This window comes from Gambusia affinis, linkage group LG11, assembly GCF_019740435.1.
Source record: "Gambusia affinis linkage group LG11, SWU_Gaff_1.0, whole genome shotgun sequence".
Classification (NCBI taxonomy): domain Eukaryota; kingdom Metazoa; phylum Chordata; class Actinopteri; order Cyprinodontiformes; family Poeciliidae; genus Gambusia; species Gambusia affinis.
The window spans coordinates 11,644,640-11,666,132 of NC_057878.1; the positions used below are offsets into that span (position 1 = coordinate 11,644,640).

At 38.1% G+C, this 21,493-nt stretch overlaps 1 protein-coding gene across 1 annotated transcript in view; it reads right to left on the bottom strand.

Moving 5' to 3' along the window:
* Positions 1-21,493, bottom strand: part of st6gal2a (ST6 beta-galactosamide alpha-2,6-sialyltranferase 2a) — a 51,110-nt gene that overhangs the window by 23,504 nt on the left and 6,113 nt on the right. The gene's annotated exons all lie outside the window — the stretch shown is intronic.

The following is a 21,493-nucleotide window of genomic DNA, read 5'->3' on the forward strand; positions in this document are numbered from 1 at the left end:
CACCACTGCGAAGTACACTTGTCACAACTTGCAACAGTTTTAAGCACGGACCAAACGTTGTCGGATTAACTCTAATCAAAACACAGGAAATGATTCAGGGGCTTCTGAAAAATGCCTCAAGCAGTTTTTGACGCGTCAAGCTTCGGCTCAACCCTGCTTCTTCACAGTTGTATTTGTTCTGTACAATATGTCTACAACATTGAAAAGGAACATTTTATAGATAACATCTCAACCAGCTTAACAAGATTCCATTAAAATGATCTTTAGCAAGGCTTGAATGAACAGTTGAGTGTAAATAGCTTTGAAGACAGTCATCAACTTCATGTGCCAAGAGTGGATAATCTGCTCTTTTTTTACCAAAGGAAAAAGTCAAAACGTCAAAGCAATTTGCCCGACTTCTTAACCCCCAAGATCCCAGTTACCATTTAGAAAAGCCCCAACAAACTCAATATATTGAGCCGTCAACCTCAGCCTACAAACTCCAAAATCTTGCCACCGAAATCCAACCACAAGACCCCAGACAACACAAGATCTACCCAAAGGACTGCGCCTGAATATCCTCAGTACCAAAAGACGGTCCAGCCATCTAAACTCTATTACATTTGATTTTATTTTTTTTAATGACCAATTTATACATCAGTCCCCAAAAAAATCCTATACTAAAGATCAGTAAAACAGGATTTAACAAAAAAAATAAATAAAAATAACCTTAAATGTTGCTGAGCAGTTTTTATGCAAAGGGTAAAGCTTTCAAGAGTTGATTTCATCATCTTAAAATATGTTAAAGTTTGTGAAAAAGTACATAAACAAAATGAAAGTCAGGTAAGTCTGCTATAACATGAAATATTTAAACAACGAATTGCACATTTGCTATTATGACATGCATCGCAATTAATTTTCTATCACGGATTTTTCTCATTCTAGGTCATATATTCATGACAAACAAACCAAAATGGACCAAGTTCCTGCTCAGTGTCCTAAATTCGAAGAAAATTTAGAGATTAGAATGATTATGCACATAAGTCTCACCGTTTATTTTCCGTTTCCTCTTTTCAGGCATTACAGTTATTATTGGAGCACAAACTGGTCCAGTGATTCAGAGGTTATTATTAACAAAACGCCAAAACCGGAGCATGACCATTTCTTTTATTCCTTGTTGCAGTGCATCCCACAGTAACTACTAACTAACAGTATCATTAACTGGCTGGCTTACTTTTAACATCTCTGACAATTCTCTTGTGTGCAATGCGTTAGACGGATTCTGTGACACACACAACAACAACAAAGGTGAATAAATGAAGCATTAAATTGCCTCAGATCTGTGGTCTACAATCCTCTCAACCACATGCAATTATGAGTTTCAGTCTCTTAATGCTTGAGCGTTTTTGTCAACCGAACGAGAGAGAGATCAGGGTAGAGAGGAGCAGAGCTAAGCATGAGAGTTAAGCCTCCTCCAGTCCTAATTACAGCTTCCTGTCTCTGTAGCTGTCGAGTCCTGCGGAGTGCAGCAGAAGTGATCGCAGGTGGCCCTGTAGCCTGGCTTCTTTCGAGACTCTCTCCCAGGGTCACGCAGAAGACCAAGGCTCATCATGCTGACCCTAAACTCAAAGAGAGGAAAAAAGCGGGGAGCAAGTGGGCTAGAGGGAGCGCCAGCAGTATGGGAGAAAGAAAAATACTGGATGGAAAAACATGTATGTGCATGAATGCATGTGACTGTGGCTGAAGAGATATATCAAGCACGAACCGATGAAAGCAGATATTTGCATACCGATGTAAAAAGAGACAACATTTTTTAACCTACTGTCTGACAAATACATCAGGACGACCTTTTCCTGTTTAGGATCAGCTGGGATTACCAAAGTTGTTTTTATTAGCACCATTTCAGAATAATTTACGTTTTCCTAACCATCTTCAAATGCAGAAGCTTACATACATTTCCTTACTATTTGGTTGGATTGCCTTCTAAACTATACGACTTGTTTTAAGTCTCAAGTCAACTTTTTGAGGTTTATAGCATCTTATTCCCTCAACAAAGGTCATACCTGGAGTGTTGCTTTGATTCTTTCATCAACGACCAAAAAAAAAATAATTTTGCGACCTTCACTAGTCACTCTTGCATAAAAATATCCACACAACATGATGCTGTCAACACCCTATAATGCAGTTTACATTGTATTCTAGTCTGCTGGCTTCACTTTTTTTCTCCAAATATAATAATTGCCACAATACCAAACATTTCAAACGGTTTTGTTTCATTAGACCAAACTACAAATCGCAGAAACCAAGGTATTTTCCCAGAATGCATTTGAAAGTTTTACCAGAATTTGTTTCGTCATTCTTGGTGCAATGTCTTCTTCCTCTCACCGGTCAATGAGCCATTGTACTGTGGATAATGATGCTGGAACAGGTCCACAAGTCTCTTCCTGATCTCTTAAATGATTCGTTTTGATTGTTCTATATCACACAATAAAACCGTGTTCAAAGTGCATCTTAAACACTCACAGATGTGGATCATTGGGGCTTACCCATATCTTTTGAAGGTGCAGTAATCAGAAACTCAACGTAATAAATATCCCCCCTCACAATTTGAGCATTTAAAATATGTGATTCTAATAATCCTAATTTTAGCTAACTAAAATATATAATGTCACGCAGAGAGTGCTTACCATGATCTGGTTTCACTTGGTTTTCACCTACAGTGTGCTAAAATGCTCATGCTATCTAAAGACCCTTTTCTAAATAAACAAATTAACACAACATATTGCTTTGGAAAATCTTATAGAAAGCTCAATCTTTGCCCTTAAGGCAACAAGCCTTCAGCATAGACCAGACAGTTCTGCAGTGTATTAGGTCAAACCTTCTTAGAAAAAATGAGGCTAACGTGCAAAGAGCCACATGTACAAATGGAAAACAACAGCATTCTTTTGAAGAGAAATGCATAACCGGAAAAAGACACGTACTTCGCAGAAGTGCTGTGAACAAGCAAATGTCATCTGTGTTGTGAAGTAGTGTGGTTAAGGATCAGCAAGGTGAACACAAAACAGCATCAGCCACCAGTTCCAGATTCTTCTGATGATTCATTTGTCACTTTTTGGAAACAAGCTTCCAAGAAGTCACTGATTTTATAGCAAATTGGCAACACACCTGCACTTGAATAGACCAAGCCACAACAGGTAAAAACAAAAAATAAAGTCTAAACAGAGAAACAAGAATAAAATTATTAATCTAATTTACAAACTCATCTACATAATGAAAGGGTCTGCAAAATAAACCATGTAATACAAGATAACTCAAAAAGTTACTTTAAAGAAAAATAATAAACAAGTAGTAAGTGAAGCAAAGTTGCAAACTAATGTTTCCATTTAAGCATTATGAATCAGAAATAAGAATAAGGGACAAGTGGTGAACACAAACTGAACCACTTTGTCACATGTATGCATTACTGCCTCTGGGAGAACTGGAGATTGCTCCCAGAGGCGTGACGCGCAGGCATGGGTGCCCGATGATTGCTCAACCTCAACCGATGGTGACCAAGATGTGCGTTTCTGTTGCTGTGGTGAAACAACACGCGGGTGCGGCACAGATGGAGAGGCGGAGGTGGAGGAGGGAGCTACTCTGGTGAGCTCTTCAGAAAGGAACAACAAAACGGAAAGCATGGAAAAGCGACGTTGCCAGACATCAAACGCTGACTAAATGACTTGGCAGGAAACAGTGAGCAACAAAAGGAGCCTTTTGGAACATAAATGAAAATGGATTGAAAAAAGAAAAATGTAGTTCAGAAAAAACGATGGATGTGTGCAAGTTGTTGGTACACAGACAAAGGAAACACCTTTGCGAGTTTGATGGCACCTGTGATGCACAAGCTGATAGAAACACCAACTACAAATATGGCTAAACCCAAGACCGACAAGACAGACTGCTGCAACAAGCATGTCAAAACATTTAGGCAAGTTGTGATTTGCCTAAATAGACTTCAGGTATACAGAAATACATGAGTAGGAGTAACAACAATTAGACATGGTTCGTCATGTTTTTGTTTACAAATAAGGATTTAAAAAAAATAAATAAATAATGTGCGGTGGACTAAAAGAGTATTACGCAACTGCAAACAAACCAAAAGATGGCCGTCCACCTAACCTGACAGCACCAGCACGGAGAACATTAATCAGTGAAGTGGCCAAGGTTAGCCCTATGGTAACTTTGGAGTAGCTACAGAGATGCACTGCTCAGGTGGCAGAATCTGCTGACAGGACAACTATGTAGACTCACACTACACAATCTGGCCTTCATAGGGAACTGATTGTTAAAGGAAAGACATAAGAAGTCTCTTGTTCAGTTTGCCAAATGTCTCATGCGATGGGGAAGCTTTTCAGCAGTAACAGGGGTGTTTGAGGATGATGGGATGATGGGTGAGGCCAAATACAGGACAGTCCTCTAAGAAAATTTATTTCCAGGCAAACGCATTAAAAGGCTCAACAGAGTGGTTTGGATCCAGGCATATTTAGGTATATCAATGTCTTAAAGTGACAAAGTCTGAAACTGAACACAACTGCAAATATTCCACAGAACTGGAAAAACTGGTCTTCTCGGATAGTCATCACTTCCAATGACTGACCCTGGGCTACTTTACAGAGAATTGGCTAAAGTTTCAGTCTCTACATGTACAAAGCTGGTGCAGAGTTCAAGCTGCAAAATGTGGCTCTAAAATGTGCACAGCTACGGTATACATATTTCTCAAATATTTTTACAAAAATTTAAATGTGTAATTTTTGTGTGTTGATCCACAACATAAAATGGTGTTTGCAATGTGGTAAAAAGCTAAAACCTCTAAGAGCCATTTGAACATTACTCTACATAGATTACTGCAGATGTCTCCAAGATTTCCGTGGTTGGCTCCGTTTTCCTGCACACAGCATCAGCAAAATGATTTAAATGAACTGATGTCAGCTGGAAAACACATTATCTCAGTTTTCCTGTGTTTTTCTGAGATGAAATGCGCAGAGCCGTCAGGGTGTCCTCAGGAGGACCGTTCGGAGATCCCGGTCAGAGAAAACCCTCAAAGAAAGGGAGTTCCAGTCGAGAGACAGATAAGTTGTTGCACGTCTAGTGATGGCTGACATGTCCCAGACATTTAATCCAATTATGGATTAATTTCGCTATACACAATATGTTTTAGTAAATGGATATTTCTGGTTTTAAGAAAAATAAATAAGCCAATAAAATCTGTGTCTGAACAGTATCTGGTAGTCCATGGATAATTAAAGTGAAACCTACTCATATTCAGTGGTAATAAAATTGACAAATGACAAACATTTAAATGAAAGTTGTTCTGAGTGGCTGAAAAGATGCCAGGCTAATGATTCTTCCAAGAACAATAGCAGTTAGTCACCTTGTTGGTTCAACAACTTAATAAGCTTAGAGGTGACATTTAAAAGAAAAGAAGGATAAACTCAGACAGATGCAAAAATAAACAGTTGTCATTTTCTGACAACAAAATAGTTAAGACTGAAACGAACCTCTATGAAGTGGTTTCTAAGAATATTAAAAAATCCAGAATCCGAATGTTAAGATTCAAAGCGAGTATTTTTATCATCACAAACTCGGTTTACAATTGAACATGAAATGGCATAAAATATCTTATTTGCATCATGTTTCTTTTGGTGCTGATGTGGCCTTAGCCTGCATCTTATGTAGATTAAAATGTTTATTTTTTTGTTTTTAAAACTAGACAAATTAGGTATTAGATTTCAGTGTCTTCACACTCACTCGTGAGAAAAACCCGACATATTTCTGCCTATTTTCAAATGATTTCGCTTTTTTTATTTTTTTTTAAGTTGGTTGAATTAATCAGACATAATAAAACACGATGCAATATTTTTGTTCTTCAATGAAATAAATAAATGCTCTCTGTTCATCACAACATTCAAGTCTCTTTTCTTGCAAACATGAACTACAAAGCTTTACATCAGGTGTGGGCTCTCCTGGTCCTCGAGGGCCGGTGTCCTGTGACTCTCCCTGATCCAACACACCTGAATCCAGTAGTTGAATCACCTCCTAAGTGCAGTCAAGTTCTCCAGAGTCCTGCTAATGATCTCATTATTTGACTAAGGTGTGTTGAAGTAGAGACGCATCTAAAAGTTGCAGGAGACCAGCCCTCAAGGAATGGAGTTGCACACCCCCGTTTTACACCCACCAACAACGTAGCACTCACCGGCTCTGTTTGCAATAAATAAATAATAATAAACTGTGGAGATTTTATTCCACAGCAAACCTTGCACAAGTATGGTATGACTGTGCTCGTATGAACCATTCAGAAAATGACAAATTACAGTTTATAGTTTCCATAGAGATAAATTCCGATTTATCTCTATGGAAACTATTGCAAATCTGATCTCTTATCTTTGCACATTTCCTTCCCGCCAGCTCACTGCAATATTTCACTATTGCTCAAATAAATTGACAATCACCGCGTCGATTCATGTTTTAATGCTTAGTCTGGTTGACGCCTGCTTGTACTTTAGGAAGTAGTTGCAGTGTAGCTGGGTTTCAGGCAGGTTTTTAGGTCGAGGTTCGACTGTGACTGAGGCACATCTATGCGGCATGGTAGCAGATTTTGTCCTCCACCCACTTTCCATGTCAGTGCTTTCGTGCTGAATTCTCCTTACCCAAAAGGTTTTTAAATGACCAAAACTTTCTGTGGTTGTTTGCACAAAAAAAAAACTGCAAACACACATTTTTCTAGCCAAAATTTATGAGGCTGCCTCATGCATCTTCAGTGTTTGGGGACTGCACATCCCTGTTAGCCTCATTTCTTTTTCTGCTACTGCCTTTAAATAATGCTGCACTGAAATATTGGCTGACGCTGGAGTCTCCAAAACACAGATGCATCGACAGTGTTCATCCCTAAAAGTGCAACAAGGTTGCAGTTGTTAGGCAACACGGGCGAGAGAATTAAATGTTTGTTAGGGGTCATTCCAAAAATGCTCAAGTACATACATGTTCTGTTTAACATGACAAAATACTCATCCTTGAAGAAATAACGGCTTGTTTTGTCAACTATTGCTTCTTGAGCAAATAGTATTGCTCAAAACTATTTGAGCAAATACTATTGCTCAAAAAGCAATAGTATTTTTTGAGCAATACCACTGCTCAAAAAAAACCAAAACTTTTTTTTTGTTCGTTTTAGACCAACATTTCATTGTGAGATTTTTTTTTTTTCCTGAACAATTTTGTCAAGACAACCCAAACCATCAACAAGCTTTTTCACAATCTCGATCATTTTTAACAAAAACTTGACTTGTGATGTCTAGGGTGTTTTTAAATCCACAAAACAAAACTGGATATCTGCAGTAAGTGACTGTCATTCTTTAAATTTCCGCAATTTCCATTAATCTATGCCAAAAAAAAAAAAAAGAACAAGCCTTAACAGCACTCTTAAGAAAGATGTGTAAAATGCCTTAGTGTATAAATTAAACTTTTTAACATTGAAGCACTTTGACCGTTCCTCTTTGCACAATCTCATCAGATTATCCGGAGTCCTGGATCTTCTTAAACTCTCAGTTCTCTATGACAAGTAGGTCAGCGCATAGACAGTAACAGAAGAATGGTGATTTTTTATGTTTATCTGCCTGTGTATGATGAAACATTATTCTGTTGAAAGATGATGATTCACATCTCTTGGTGTTTTAAAAGAACCGATGATGTACTCCAACAGAACAGCTTGCTTTACACCGTGGCACCAAGTCCCAGCATGTTCTGCTTCAGCCTCCTGAAATATTCTCATTGAACTGAACCTCAGATGCAATTTGATAGCCATGTAAGTACGGACCTTGAAGCTTATAGCCGTTCACAATATCAAAGAAAATTCACTTCATGCTGCCCTGCTGAGAAACCAGTGGGAGAAAGCCCATGTTCTGAATACTTTAATCGCAGCCACTTTGAAAAATTTATCAGACAAGTTAAAGTGGTTCTGTGCTGAAGTTTGAGTTTTGTCACACTCGCACACCAAAGTACAACAATTTGACATTGACAGAAGATAAAAAGAGAAAGCTGGGGAACACTCACAGGCTTACATCTTAATAATATTTTAACTAGAAAATAATGATTAATAAATCACACTGTGTGGTTAGAGGAATTTGGCTAGAAACAATTACACTTGCATTAGAATGAACTCGCATAAAAATGCAAGTTAGGTGAAAATAAAAAACAAAAATGCTATTCTACAAAACCAGCAGCAATTCCTCAGTTGTTCTCTTCACTATACTTTAAAACAGCACCGCAGACATCATTCTCATAAAATACTAAGCCCTTCCACATCTAGGTATGCTATGGGAAAGAAAAAAGAAAACATGGTCTTTAACTGTCCCACCGTGAAGCAATGTCATGTTGTTACATTTAGCAAACAAACCCAGTAAGACAAAAATAAGTCAGTAATATTACCATGCCAAAAATCGCAGGTTCTGTATTTATTTCTCTAGTCAAGTCTCTTTTTATACTTTACTTCCCTTAAATTATCTTTATGCATTTTATAGCCGTTCATTTCAGAGACTTTTTGTGTTACTTCCATTTTATAACCAGTTTTTTTTAATCCTCAAATCTCAATTTATTATGTGTACATGTGTGTTTCCTGCTTCATTACTGCAGAGAATACCCACCAGTTCTCCATGTATTGTTCGACTCCCTGTAATCGGCGAGATCTTTTACAAAACATCAACAGAAACCAGCAGTATCCCAAACATCCCTTCCTGTTGTGTGCATGGTTTGTTATTTCAACAAACTGTGACGACTTGTGACCTCACTGGGACAAGCCAATTGTTCTATTAAATAAATAGGTTATATATTAACATTTCTGTTGCTGTTAGATAACCTTCGAAATAGCACAAGCAAATTTCTTAAGCAGGTTGTTGTGTGCTTCAGTACTGCAGGTTTACCTTAAAAAAAACTCACCACAAACAAATTTCTTTGAGACTATTAGTGCTGTAGTGATGCCCAAGGAACCAGAAACCAAGTCAAGGCTAAGATTACGGGAACTTTTACTGCCATAAGTCGAGAGTACACATTTTCAATCTGAAAGCAGGATTTCAAAGCTTTGTTTTTGAAACTTGTGATGGTTTTTCTAAAAACTTCTGCTCTCTTTCAAACATTCACTGTATTCATCAAACCTTCTCCTCGCGCTCGGCCCAAATCTCGCAAACCTCTCAGCTCGCTTGTGAATCATTTCCTGCTCGCTTGTGAATCATTTCCTGATTTGGAGGACAAAAGAGATGAAATCTTGCTTTCAGACTGAAAGTGTGTGCTCTCGACTGATCCCTACCCTAACCCAGAAAAATTCCCCCACATGGTTGCATTTAAAAGAAAAATGTATTTCTGTTCGTAAACCAGGCCTCTTTAGTGGCTTTTGTTAAATTAAGGATTTCTAACATTATATTAGATGTTTTTAGTTTTCTGTGGCTTATTTGCTCATGCTTTATGTGTTTTATAAGGATTCTTTAATAGATCCAAGTTATTTGGATTAGATCCCACACCTATTAAAGAAACCTTGCGTGGCATTTACGGTACATATACTCGTTTAGACGCACTAATTCTTAATTTCTTGGAACTTCAGTCCTTTGTACTACTGCAGACAAAAGTTTTGAAGAATAATATGGAAAGCAAAAGTTTGATCTCAGACAGAAATTCCTGGCCAGCTGGTATAAATACAACTACAGTCTGGGCTTCTCTTGGTCAGGTTTTCCAGCGAGGGGCTTCAATATGGTGGAAAATGGCTGAGTGGGTGTGTGCACAATTTCAACTGAGAATCAAGGCTATTTATGGGGTGAGTACAGATTTTTTTTTTTCCAGGTTGACACAGCCAAATCACACTTTGGAGCTGAATTTGTTTGCTTCATAACACCTTTTTAAAGTGATAATCAAAAAAGTCACACCAATCCGAACTGTTTGACTGAAGTGTAACTAGATTTTTGCAAAAAAAAAAAAAAAAAAAATGTATTAGATCATTTTCAGACTCGACTTGGGACTTTTTACTTGATTCAGCCTCGAGGTTTGGGACTCGCAAAGAGGGTGTTAACAGCGTATCGCAACTTTTTTGTTTTTATTACAGTCATAGTAATGGCCACAGAGCTTCCTCTGTGAAGGCTGCATGAAATGACTTCAGGGTTGGCACCAACAGCCGGTTCACTCACTGTTAAGCCGACTTCACTGACAGAATTTTCCAACTTCCCTACATAAAAACATTTTCTGCCCTGTTCTATTAAATGTGTCAAAAAATTTCCCGCTCACTGCACTTGGTCTTTTTTTCTTTCGCAATGCATGATTTAATGCAAATTAAAGTACACAGTTCTGACAGATCTATGTGACTGGGAAGAGGAAGTACTCCAATGAGAAGAACCACAATAGGGGGAAGGAGTGTGCAAATATTGTCGCCTCAAATGCAATTTTGCACAGTTGATCTGTATTTCTAGTGGACTTGATACTATAGTTTGAAGTAGCAATAATGCCATAAAGGAAAAGTAAGAAAAGAGGTAGAAAATATGCAATTATTGAAACTGATAATCAACTGTATCAAATGTCCTTGTTTTTCTAAGATTTTGCAGCCCAACATCACATTAACAAAAGGTCGTGGTGCATAAACAATATTTAGCATTTATTACTAATCATGTTGAAATGTTGCATGTTAAATTTACTCACATAAGCATAACTAGATGTAATTACCAAGGCATGCTTTCTTGCTTATGATTAGTATAAATTGCACTCAAAGCAGAGCTGCTTTCATATAATGACAGTTTCTGCATTTGCTGCTCTTCAGGGGTCCGGAAACCTAGTTTTATTGGTCAATTATTCAAACAGTATGATTCAAATGGGTTGAATCTAAAATTGGTAATGCTTTTTTATGGTGAAATGTCAAAGAAAAGAAAAAAAACAACTTATAGTTTATTCCTGCCTGTACACAATGGCTCTCATCCTGATTTTAAACAACGCAGATTTCAGATGGCAGCAGGTTTTAGGTAAGTCAGAGGCTCTGACAAGCCCTTCATATCAACTGCTGGGCTGCGGTTCCTCAGAAATGGCTCTAAAGATGTGCTGTCTGAGTACATCAGAAATCAAATTCTTGGTCGTTCCCAACGGGCTCCCAGTAAGGTGAAGTCAAAAGCTGCTTGACAGATAGTTGAAGATTTTGCACAGGGTTCTACATTCAAAAAGGTACAAGAGAACGGAGCTGCAGTCTCTTCACCACACTCGATTCCCTTCTGTGCTACTTGCTTCATTTTTACAGCAGGTTTGTTGCATAGATAAATGTAGAAACTAAACTCTTTATTCTAGCTGCTTTACCCCATTGTGTTGCATTGCACTTGTTTACCCAGCTTCACCCAGAGCATCTAACGTAGGAACCCTTTGGATCAAGGGGGTGCTGGTCCAAACTGAGCACAGCTGTCCACCAGCACTTCATGCGTCCTCCTCCTAACAACATTGCAAAAGTGCTACTCTTAAGTAATATCTGTAGAACTGTCAGGAGTAAAACACGAGATAAGAAACCAAACCATTTAGAGAAGCTAAAGGTTCCCATTACGATAAGCTCGTCTGGTTTAAAGCCTCAGCAGAGCTGTAATGAAAATCACATTTGCATTGCAGTAACTCTTGCACAAAGAGCACAGACACCTTTTTAGAGGCCAAACAAGTAAAAAGATTACTGAAAGTTAGTAGCCAATAAAAATAGTCTGCATGCTCTGCAACCGAGTGATCATGATCTTTAGCACTTTAAAAAATAAAATAAGCTTAATAAGAAACACAGGCTCTGTGTTTTATTTTTAGAGCAACATTAAGCTTCTGCAGCTCTGCAAAATGGTCCTGTGATAGACTGACTTGGTGTTTCAGATCTGAGGGTGACAAGCATAACACTTTGAAGTTGGGTCACTGTGATCGTGCTTGTTTTTCATTTTCTCTGGCTCAGAGTTCTTCTGTCAAGACAGCACCACACCACAGATAAACAAAAATAAGAAGTTTCTGCTCCTTCTCTCTGACTGTGGCATTCTTTGCTTTCAATCTGAAAAACAGTCGTTTAAAATCTTCTAACTAATGCACATAAAATACATGTTTTCGGGTCTCGTCTTATTTTCTTTCTGGAACAGATTTGCTTTTTTTTTTCCGCCCAACAATAGTCTAAGCTTTATTGTAGTTAATATGCAACTATGAAAATGATTAACTGGATTGGTCAATACCCGATTTCAGATTAACTCCCATCTTTTTCATTTCTTATACTCAGATTGTGGTTTATGAAAAAATGAACAAACTGATCTGCATGTTCGAGTTCACACGTCCCTCCAAGCAGTGATATGAGATTTTCAAGCAGAGTTTCAATAAAGTCTTGGTTTAACAGGACTTTTTTTTTTCTTTTTATCTGCTGCATGGACTGAAAAAGTCCCAAATTAATCTCTGTGTGAGACATTAAAGTGCAAAGCTGTGAAGGAGCTATATAGAGTTTAAAATTAAACACATGGATCGCTTTGTATGAGGAAGAGAGAAATCGATGTGGCCCACGTTTCCTGGCTGCTTCCAAAATGCTTTGGGTTTAACGCGCCTCTCAAAAGTGTTTGTTACTTCATTTGTTTTTTTTTTACATTCTGAAAGTGGTTTTTGGTGTTTATGTGATAAACCAACAAAAATACAGACCATAAGAGTGAAGAAGCAGGAAAAGTTTTACTTTCAAAAAGCTTTACAAGTAGAAATATGAATGAATGTGGCATGTATATTCATTACTTCGACCCGCCAATTAAAATCTAGTAAAACCCAATTGCCTTCAGAAATCTTCAAGTGAATAAATGAATAGAGTCCAAAAATGTGTAATTTACTGTCAGTGTAATTTCCAGTGGTACTGCAAAGGCCTCAAAGGTTTATTAGGGAACATTAATGAACAAAAAGCATCATGAAGATTAAAGAAAACAGCAGACGGATGAGGGAGAAAGAGGTTTACATTTTTAAACATATTAATACTTTGCAAAGAACTAGAAAGCGCTGATGATTTTAATCTTAAATGTAGCCCAGATAAATCTCGGAATAAAGGAAAATTAATAAATAAATCTTAGCCTTCAGATAACAGAAGTATCTTAAAGATTAAAACCAAAAATGAGCATTAAAAAGAAGCAGAGGGCATCTCAAATGTAGATGGCTTGCATTTCCCCTCTTCCTGTCTTTATAAAGCCCCGGGTACATGTCCACCCTGCTTTAGCCTCTGGAGGCAACAAGGTCATTACCGTGTGGGAGAGCAGACTTCACCCTGTGTAATTATGCTGGCAGCATCTGAGCTCTCCAAAGGCTCCGCTGCACTTCATTACATCTTCAAACCCCAAAGTGCTGCTGTTAGAAACAGCCATTAGGCAGAAAGTAACAAAAGCACATACAAATGAGCAAGTGCAGAAAGGACAACGTCAAAGAGAAAAGGTTTCCTGTCGTTATAAAAAAAAAGATTTTAAAAATCTTGAGCAATTTTCTGAAAGAGCGTGGAACGATTACATCTTTTCCTATACAGCATCTCGAATAACTGGAAGTTATTACTTCTTACCTCCAAAGAAGAGGCTTAACATTCCAGACTTCAAGCTTCCTTATACATCCTGCCCTAACCATACAACTGCTCCTACATAATGACATAATGAAAGACTTTCTCCTCCCATCACTTCTACAGCTCACCTTCTTTCCTCCCCCCACGTCTTCCCTGTGATGTGACCTACATTCGACTGCAGCGATGTGCATGTGGATATAAGTGCACACACCGCACCACTGAATACATTTGTGCACATTTGCTCTAAAGTATTTTAAAAGCGAACCATATCCAGGCAAAGAACAGAATTTCCTGCCGCATCCAATGTTGCAGTGACAGATAATCTGTGCAGTCGCTTTACTACTGCACGACCGGCCAGATTTTCTATGCGAATGTGACTTACTACCAGCAGCGGATCAGCCATCTCCTCGCCACAGACACCTAGCATGAGGAGGTGAGAATACACTGCAGGCGATGTAGCTCATTCCAGCCATCCAAGTGGCTGCCAATCACACACATTTGGGCTTGCAAACGCATGGCTGCAAGCATGTAAAAACACAGTGGGGGTACAAAAAAAAAAAAAGAGACAAAGATAAACAGACAGCAATAAACACAACAAAACAACATAGGCATTTTAGGTTTTTCCAGAACTAAAATGGAACAGAAGCACGAAATATAAGGAGTCAGGTATGCAAAGTATGATCTGACACCAACTTGCAATTTTACATCAACGGGGGTTTATATTTTCCATTTCCACTTGTGCAGATCGCACAGATGTCAACACAAACACAACATGGACACCAAGCAATTAGTGTATAATATTCTGCTTTATATAAACAGCAGCACACCTGCAGCTCAGCAAACATCCACTGCTTCCAGCTTCTTTAAAAAGGTTTTTAATGTGGACATCTCCTAGAATTAAAACGGTAAAATGTCATTAAATATGATAATATGATCAGAGGCAGTCCTAGCCTGTTTGGGACTGATAGGTATTAATCCTTACTGTATCGTTTCAATTCTTTTAATAATTTTGTTACTATTATTACCTTTTCTCTCATTTCTGGCCTTTTAAAAGTACATGCCCCAAATGCTAAATATAATTTTTACTGTGTGTTTCTGCATAAACAGAGTGGGAGGGGCAGGTTTTACTTTTGTAGCTCGTTTTACAATCAGCGTCAGAGCGTGCCATTATACTCTAAATGTAAGTTTTAATTGGTTGTACATTCTCTATAAATAACATAATATACTGCTATTTGTCTGATCTGTTACTGTCAGATAAAAAATGTGGGATTTTCTGGTTGTATTTACATTGGGATGAAGATTTATAAACACCTCAATATGTCAGACGCAACAAGACAAATATGAAAAAGATATAAAACAGTGGAAAAAAAAAACCTTTTGAAAGGTTTTCACTTTAAAGACAATGTGAATTTGATATAGTCAGTGTGTCTTTGACACCATTGTTACATCTTTTTAAACCAAAACATTCCCCACAATGATGAAAATTATTTTTGGAGGAGTCACAGACCAGACTTTTCAAATAACCTCAAAAGTCTAACATAAGTACTCTTATTAACCAATTATTTTCTTACAGAGTTGTCAGGTGGAACGTATTAGCCGCCAGAGTCTCCATGGGAGGTACAGCTGTCCAGCATGTGTGTGATTATGAGTAATTCAAGAAGTGAGACTAAAACATAACACCAAAAATTATGATGTAGCATGAAATACCATGGAGAAAAAGAACCGGAACATTTTACTTACAAAAGTTATTTCCTGTATTAGCTTCTGGATTAGAAAGTTTGATTTTTGACCAGATTTTTTTCAGAATCAGTTTGGAACTAAAATAGACACTCATACATTTGTCTTGTTCTTTATTTTAATGGGGTTTTTTTTTTTGTTTCACTGGTGGCCTTTGTTCATTAGTAGCATGACAGGAATAAGAGCAGAGAGAAAAGGAGAACACATGCACAAAATGATCAACAGTCCAGAATTTAACGAGGGAATATGGAGCGCCTTCTCTACCACTTAGCAATTTGACGCTTATTGAAAATAAATTGCATAGCTTGTCCTTCTGTGGCAGGATCTCTTAGTATCAAGGTTTACCTTGTCAAAAAGACAAATTAAATCATTTATTCAGATGCTCTGCTTAAAATGTTGCCACATCATTTCTCATCTGCGCATCTAATAACACTTTTTATGGATTTAAACATGATTGTTATTTTTGATGTGCACAACAGGTTTAATGGAGGTGGAAGGTGTAAAACCTGCTACAGAGAAATGACAGAGCATGCCGTGGTTTATTGTGCCTTCTCATCTTGTTTTTTTCCCCCCTCAGTACTTAATGATCACCTGACCACCCACAGACGAACATTAAAATCTTGATGTAGTTTTGAGTTCCCAAATAGCAACTCCAATTATTCTGCATACTAACGTAAGTGAAGGGTAGACAGTAAATCTGCACAATGTATCAGGTCATTAAGTAGCATTGTTATAGGTCAAATGCTGTGATATTTGCATTTAAAGGGGCAGTATTATGTGTTCTCTAGTCACATAGTGCCATTCTACAGCATAATCAAGTAGTTATGTTACCTTCTTTTGCTACAAATGTGACCTATAAGAAATCTGACTTTGTAATTTAACGCCTTGAAATTGGGTTTCTGTCTTTTTAAAAAGATTGCTTTTTTTCAGAAAACCATCACAACAGAGCTCCTCTATAAACTCTTTAACAATGTTTTTACTAGTGTTGCACTGAAAAGTAGCTTGCATAATGAACTCAGCAGAACAGTACCGCCAGGTGTTTGCTAATTGCTGATGACTAGCCTGAAGGAACTCAGAGGGGGGAGTCCTGGAGGAGGGCAACTCCGTAGAGCCTGGAAGCTTGGAAATGCAGCTCTAAGGAGGAGCTTCGTCCTCGAAGGCGGCGCTCGGTCCAACCAGACATTTTGCACAGCTGAACGGTTGCCACAAGAGATTAAACAATTTAAAACATCCATGAAAGAATCAAGGCTATACTGCTTCCTTGTGCAAAATACTTCCTTATGAGGAAATATGTTATTTCCTCATCAAAAACACACCTGATGCATAGCGGAAAAAATTATTATTTTTTTTCCGCTATGCAAAAAATAATACTGCCGCTACAACTAACTTTAAATAGATGTGCCTTACACCAGACATTATTTTAAATGTTCATAGAAATCACCCTCTTTTAGCTGGAGATGTCTTTGCTGTGCTATATGGATAGCAGTTAAATGCCGCAAAACAGGTAAAAGAATGGAATCCGCTTCAAGACAACCTGCTTTTGCAGGCATGTTGCAGCACGATGGAGCAACATGCATATTAAGCAGGTGTCCATATATATTATGGAGCCTAGGACTGACAGACATTCAAAAGCTGCCATGGTGTTGTTAATTACGACTATGAGAAAGACAAGGTTAATTAATGAGCAGAGGGTGAGCGCCGATATCATTTCTGTCATAAGATCTGACAACCTAGCATGTCTTATGTACAGCAAAGGTACATGCTATTAGCAGTGAAACCTAAATCTCTACAAGTCAAATAAAGATCATGCATTATTTCTGGAGAGGTGCAGAGCCCACCTTAAAATGTACATTTTACTTTTTTGCAATAAGATGTACCCCCCATTATTCTGGTTCTCCCATGGAGGTACAGGGATAAAACTTAAGAGTCAGCCTGACACTGCTGTAGAAACCGATCCTGCAAGGTCAGAGCAGAAAGGACCAACTCCATTAAAGACTGACTCCGCTGAGGCAGATTAGGTCTGTCCTGTCCTCTCTATCCGCCTTCAGCTTCAGGAGTGATTACATCAGTGAGGCAAAAAATGTCTATTTTTGCAATGTCGTTCTTTGAAGCTCATTAATCTTGATCCGAATGCGCAACTACACCCAATGAAGGTAGGGGGAAATCTGTTACACACCAACATCAGAGTCCATCTGTGGAAGAAAACCCACAAGTGTTTTTTTTCTTTTGGGTCAGGGGTTCACAGAGACAAAACAAGACTCCAAGCAGTCCCTACACCAAATGAACATAGCAAGCCTTTAGTTCTTTTCTAAAAAATAAGGAAAAAATAAGCAGTGAAACAACATATGGGCAAGGTTGCTGCACCGCTGTGCAGCCTGGTTTCATCTGAGCAGGCCATAACATGCTCTTGCATGTCGCCACTTGGGTATTAGGTTTTTCACAGGAAAAAAAAAAAACTTGACTTAATCAGTGAGAAACAATCAAAGTTTTGTCTGGAGACGTGCTACCTGTTCAGTCTGAAAAACAAAGTACTTTATAGTTCCAGAGAAGTTAAACAGGAACTGACAACACTTGGAAATTGAAAGCATTTTGTTGGGTGTAAAAACTCCCAACAAAAACATTGTTCTGGGAAGTGTTGAGTCAACAGAGGGTAAATCATACAAAGGAAGCCGTGCTTAATGACAAGCTTTCATTGCTAAACAGGGCCGTCTTTAACACCTGCTGTCAAACTCAAGGTCCAATGAAGGAAATTCAGCCCTGCTGGCTGATTATACCTATGCCTGCCAAATGCAGCTGGGAGCCCGGACACACACAGCCAGGCATGGGCAGGTGTGAGATCCCCACACTATGAAAACCTTGGGTAAAAATACTCCGGTTTTATAATATGTTCAACTTCCAACTGCTTTTATTTAAAAACTAAAGAAATTTATCTGTAATGCTGCTAAAACACAATGTCCATTTATGCTTGCTTTTTTTTTTCCACTCTACAATACTTTTATACTTTCAGTTTGAGATTATGTAACATGCGAGCAAGTTACGCTTTGCTGTGATCTCAACCTTTTGGTTTTTTTTCCCCTGTCACTGAATAATTGCTAGACCTTGAAGAATGTAGTAATTGTTCATGCCTGTCGCATGTCATAAAAATGTGCTAAAAATAAAATAAAAAAACTCCTTTTATGAGCTGAAGATCACGTTGTTTCAGGTGGACTTTTGAAAAAAAAAAAACAGAAAAATGTACATTATTGCATGTGTGCCTATACACACACTCCATTTAGGTTTTACATACATTCGGAGCCTGTTCTGTTAATAACATGAAGGAAAAAAAAAACACACTACACTCACCCTTCTCCTTTTATAAAGTATACATCACTGCAGATAAAGATAACAGACAGCTCAAGACAAATCTAGAGGAATTGCATTTTAACTCCAAGAACAGTCTCACTTGATAAGTGTTAAGTTTTTGTTTTAAATATAACAGTTGCATCAAATATTCCCTCTGTGATCATAAAAAAACGACACATTTAGTCATAAAAACTGATGACCGCCATTCAAGTCACATGTGGAAGACTTTAAAAAGTCACTTTTATAGTGAAATTAAGAGCATTTGTCAGGCAAAAGAAAAGTTGTGGGTCCAACTTTATAATCGTAAAAACTTGCATCAGAGTGGGCAAAACACTGACCCTCATGACTACCGTATGACCTGTATAGTAAATGTTTCCAGAGTTCAAGAACACTAAAAAAATGCTATGAAAATTCTGTCTGTTAAATATTGACCACGACCAGCCGAAGCAAAAGTACTCGCCTCCTTTAGTTTCAATGTGTTCGTTTCTGTCATGAGATCCAGTTTGTTTGCCAAGACTGACACTGTGCCTACGTAGATATTTAATTAATGAAAATTTTTAATCATATTACTAGTGATTGAAGTTAAAACAAAGATGGAAACATACCTAAAGGTGGTCTCTGTTCTTTTGTCTCTGAAAATGTAAGAGGCAGGAAAAGCCCTGCTTTGTCTGTTCTTTCTATTGAGCTCCCTTTCGCTGATATGTTTCGAGAAAACAACAAGAGATAAATGAGAAGCATTAAATTAGAGCCGTTGCAAGAGTAGAAACTGGTAAGATTCCTGTACTGATGAAGGGTTTTTGCATGTACTTCTGCCTCTTAGGGATTCTAACACGACTCGTTCACATCAGCATTTTACATGCAGGTTGCTACATTTGTTAAAAATAAATAAATAAATAAAAAAATCATGTTCAGGTGTCCAGAGAAAGCCTAATAATCCACAAGCCATTTTCAGAAAGCTTTACCTCTTCATAATTTGTTTGAACTCTGGACACTTACCTTTGCACACAACCTGAGATCAACAGCTACTCAATTTTTTATTTATCTTTTTCCTGTCTTTATTTTTATTTTTTTACAGAAAAAATATAATAAATTTAAAATAATATAACATATTTTCAAAATATAAAAATATAAAAGCCACCCTGCAATAAGCTGCTGAAACACCCTTCGTCCCATTTCGGGGAAGACTCAGCATCAGGATTGGACTGCAGGCCTCCACAATCCCTCCTTTGTGTGGACAGCTTGTTACAATGCAATGCAATGGATATCGTGTCCTCTAAATGCTTGCACACTCCGCCAGAAATGAGGGGGCACAGCTGGTCCTGATGACTCGAGCGCTCCGGCTTTTGAAGACTGACCTCAGGTAACTGCTGGCCTCGTCACTTAGAGCTCCTCTGAAATTACACCTCCAGTTTCCCTTGGTGCCCACAGAGTCCCACACAGTCGGGGGTTCGTACAGTCGGGGACAAAAGCAATGAAACTCCACCTCGAACTACAGCCGGCGGTAAAATTATATGAGCTTTAACTAAAAGGACTTAGAACTTCATGATTCAGCATGGATTTACTGGGTATACAGCTCAGAGTGTCTGGACCATGTTCTTTATAGTAAGCTTGGAAAGCTATCCGTTATGACATATCATTAACTCTAGCGTTGAGAAGGTTGGGAATAGCAGATTCTTCAAGCAGAAAATTATTTTACAAGACACATATAAGGCCATCCTCCCAGAAATAGAAGCTGTATGGATAAAAACAACAATTTATGAAGTTAGAAAAGGAGCTTTTTACGCCACGAGTTAATAAAGAGTCGATTATCGTTGTTCTGGTGTATCAATGCTTTTAATAAAAATGCCAGTACCATGCTGTTGCTACAGCGGTGTCACATTAAACTACAGTATTATTAATATGCATGTTCTGATTTGTTTTTCTGGTAACCAAGGTAAATATAATGCAATAGTATGTTTGAAATGAAAGTTTGTAACATCTTTGAGGGATTCTAAAATTCTAATTTCACCCCAAACAGCTTTCGTAATGCCACAGACAATACTCATTTTAATGCTGAAGAACAATTCATATTTTCATTTTCTTGGCAACTACTATAGTTAAAACCAAACATTTAATTGTTTCTGAGGGAAACCTCACCTTCAAACATCAACAATGAGGCAAGACCAACACATCCACCCCCAGAGCTCCCCAGGACAAAGCAACCACCAGAAAAACAAAAGGTATGCCAAAAGTGCTTGTTGTTGGAGATGAGGCAGTAAATAGAATCAGTCACGTTTGCAGTGCCAAGAAAATGAGGGTGATTTCTTTTCCTGCTGACACTGTGTCTGATTTAACTCAGAGTACTCTCTCTGACCGCTGATCAGCCAGATATTGAGACTTTAGTTGTGCATGATGGTGCCAACGATCTGGCTAAACAAAAATCTGAAATTCTGAACAAGGACTTTAATATTCTTCTGAACACTATGGGAAAATTAAAAAGGAGGTTATTTCTCAATGGTTCAATTCCATCGCCTCAATGGGGAGATGAAAAACATTCCAGGCAGGGCATGATGAACAAATGGCTGACTGAAACCAGCTCAGCCAGCTCAGTAACATTCATTGATAAGCTCTGGATCTACTGGCAGCACTTTCCCTTCTTTGGAAGAGGCGGACGCAGTGTTAATAAACATGGGATAAAGCTACTCACTGGAAACCTTTATCACTTTATCAACAAGGACAACAATGTGGTCATCAGGCTCAAGCATGTCTGATTAGGATGGAACCTTCTGCATATCAAGAACAAATTATTCAAAACAAACTGATATAACATCGACTGGAGACGGAGCGACTGGTCCAGAAAACTTTTCTTCATACGTATTTTGT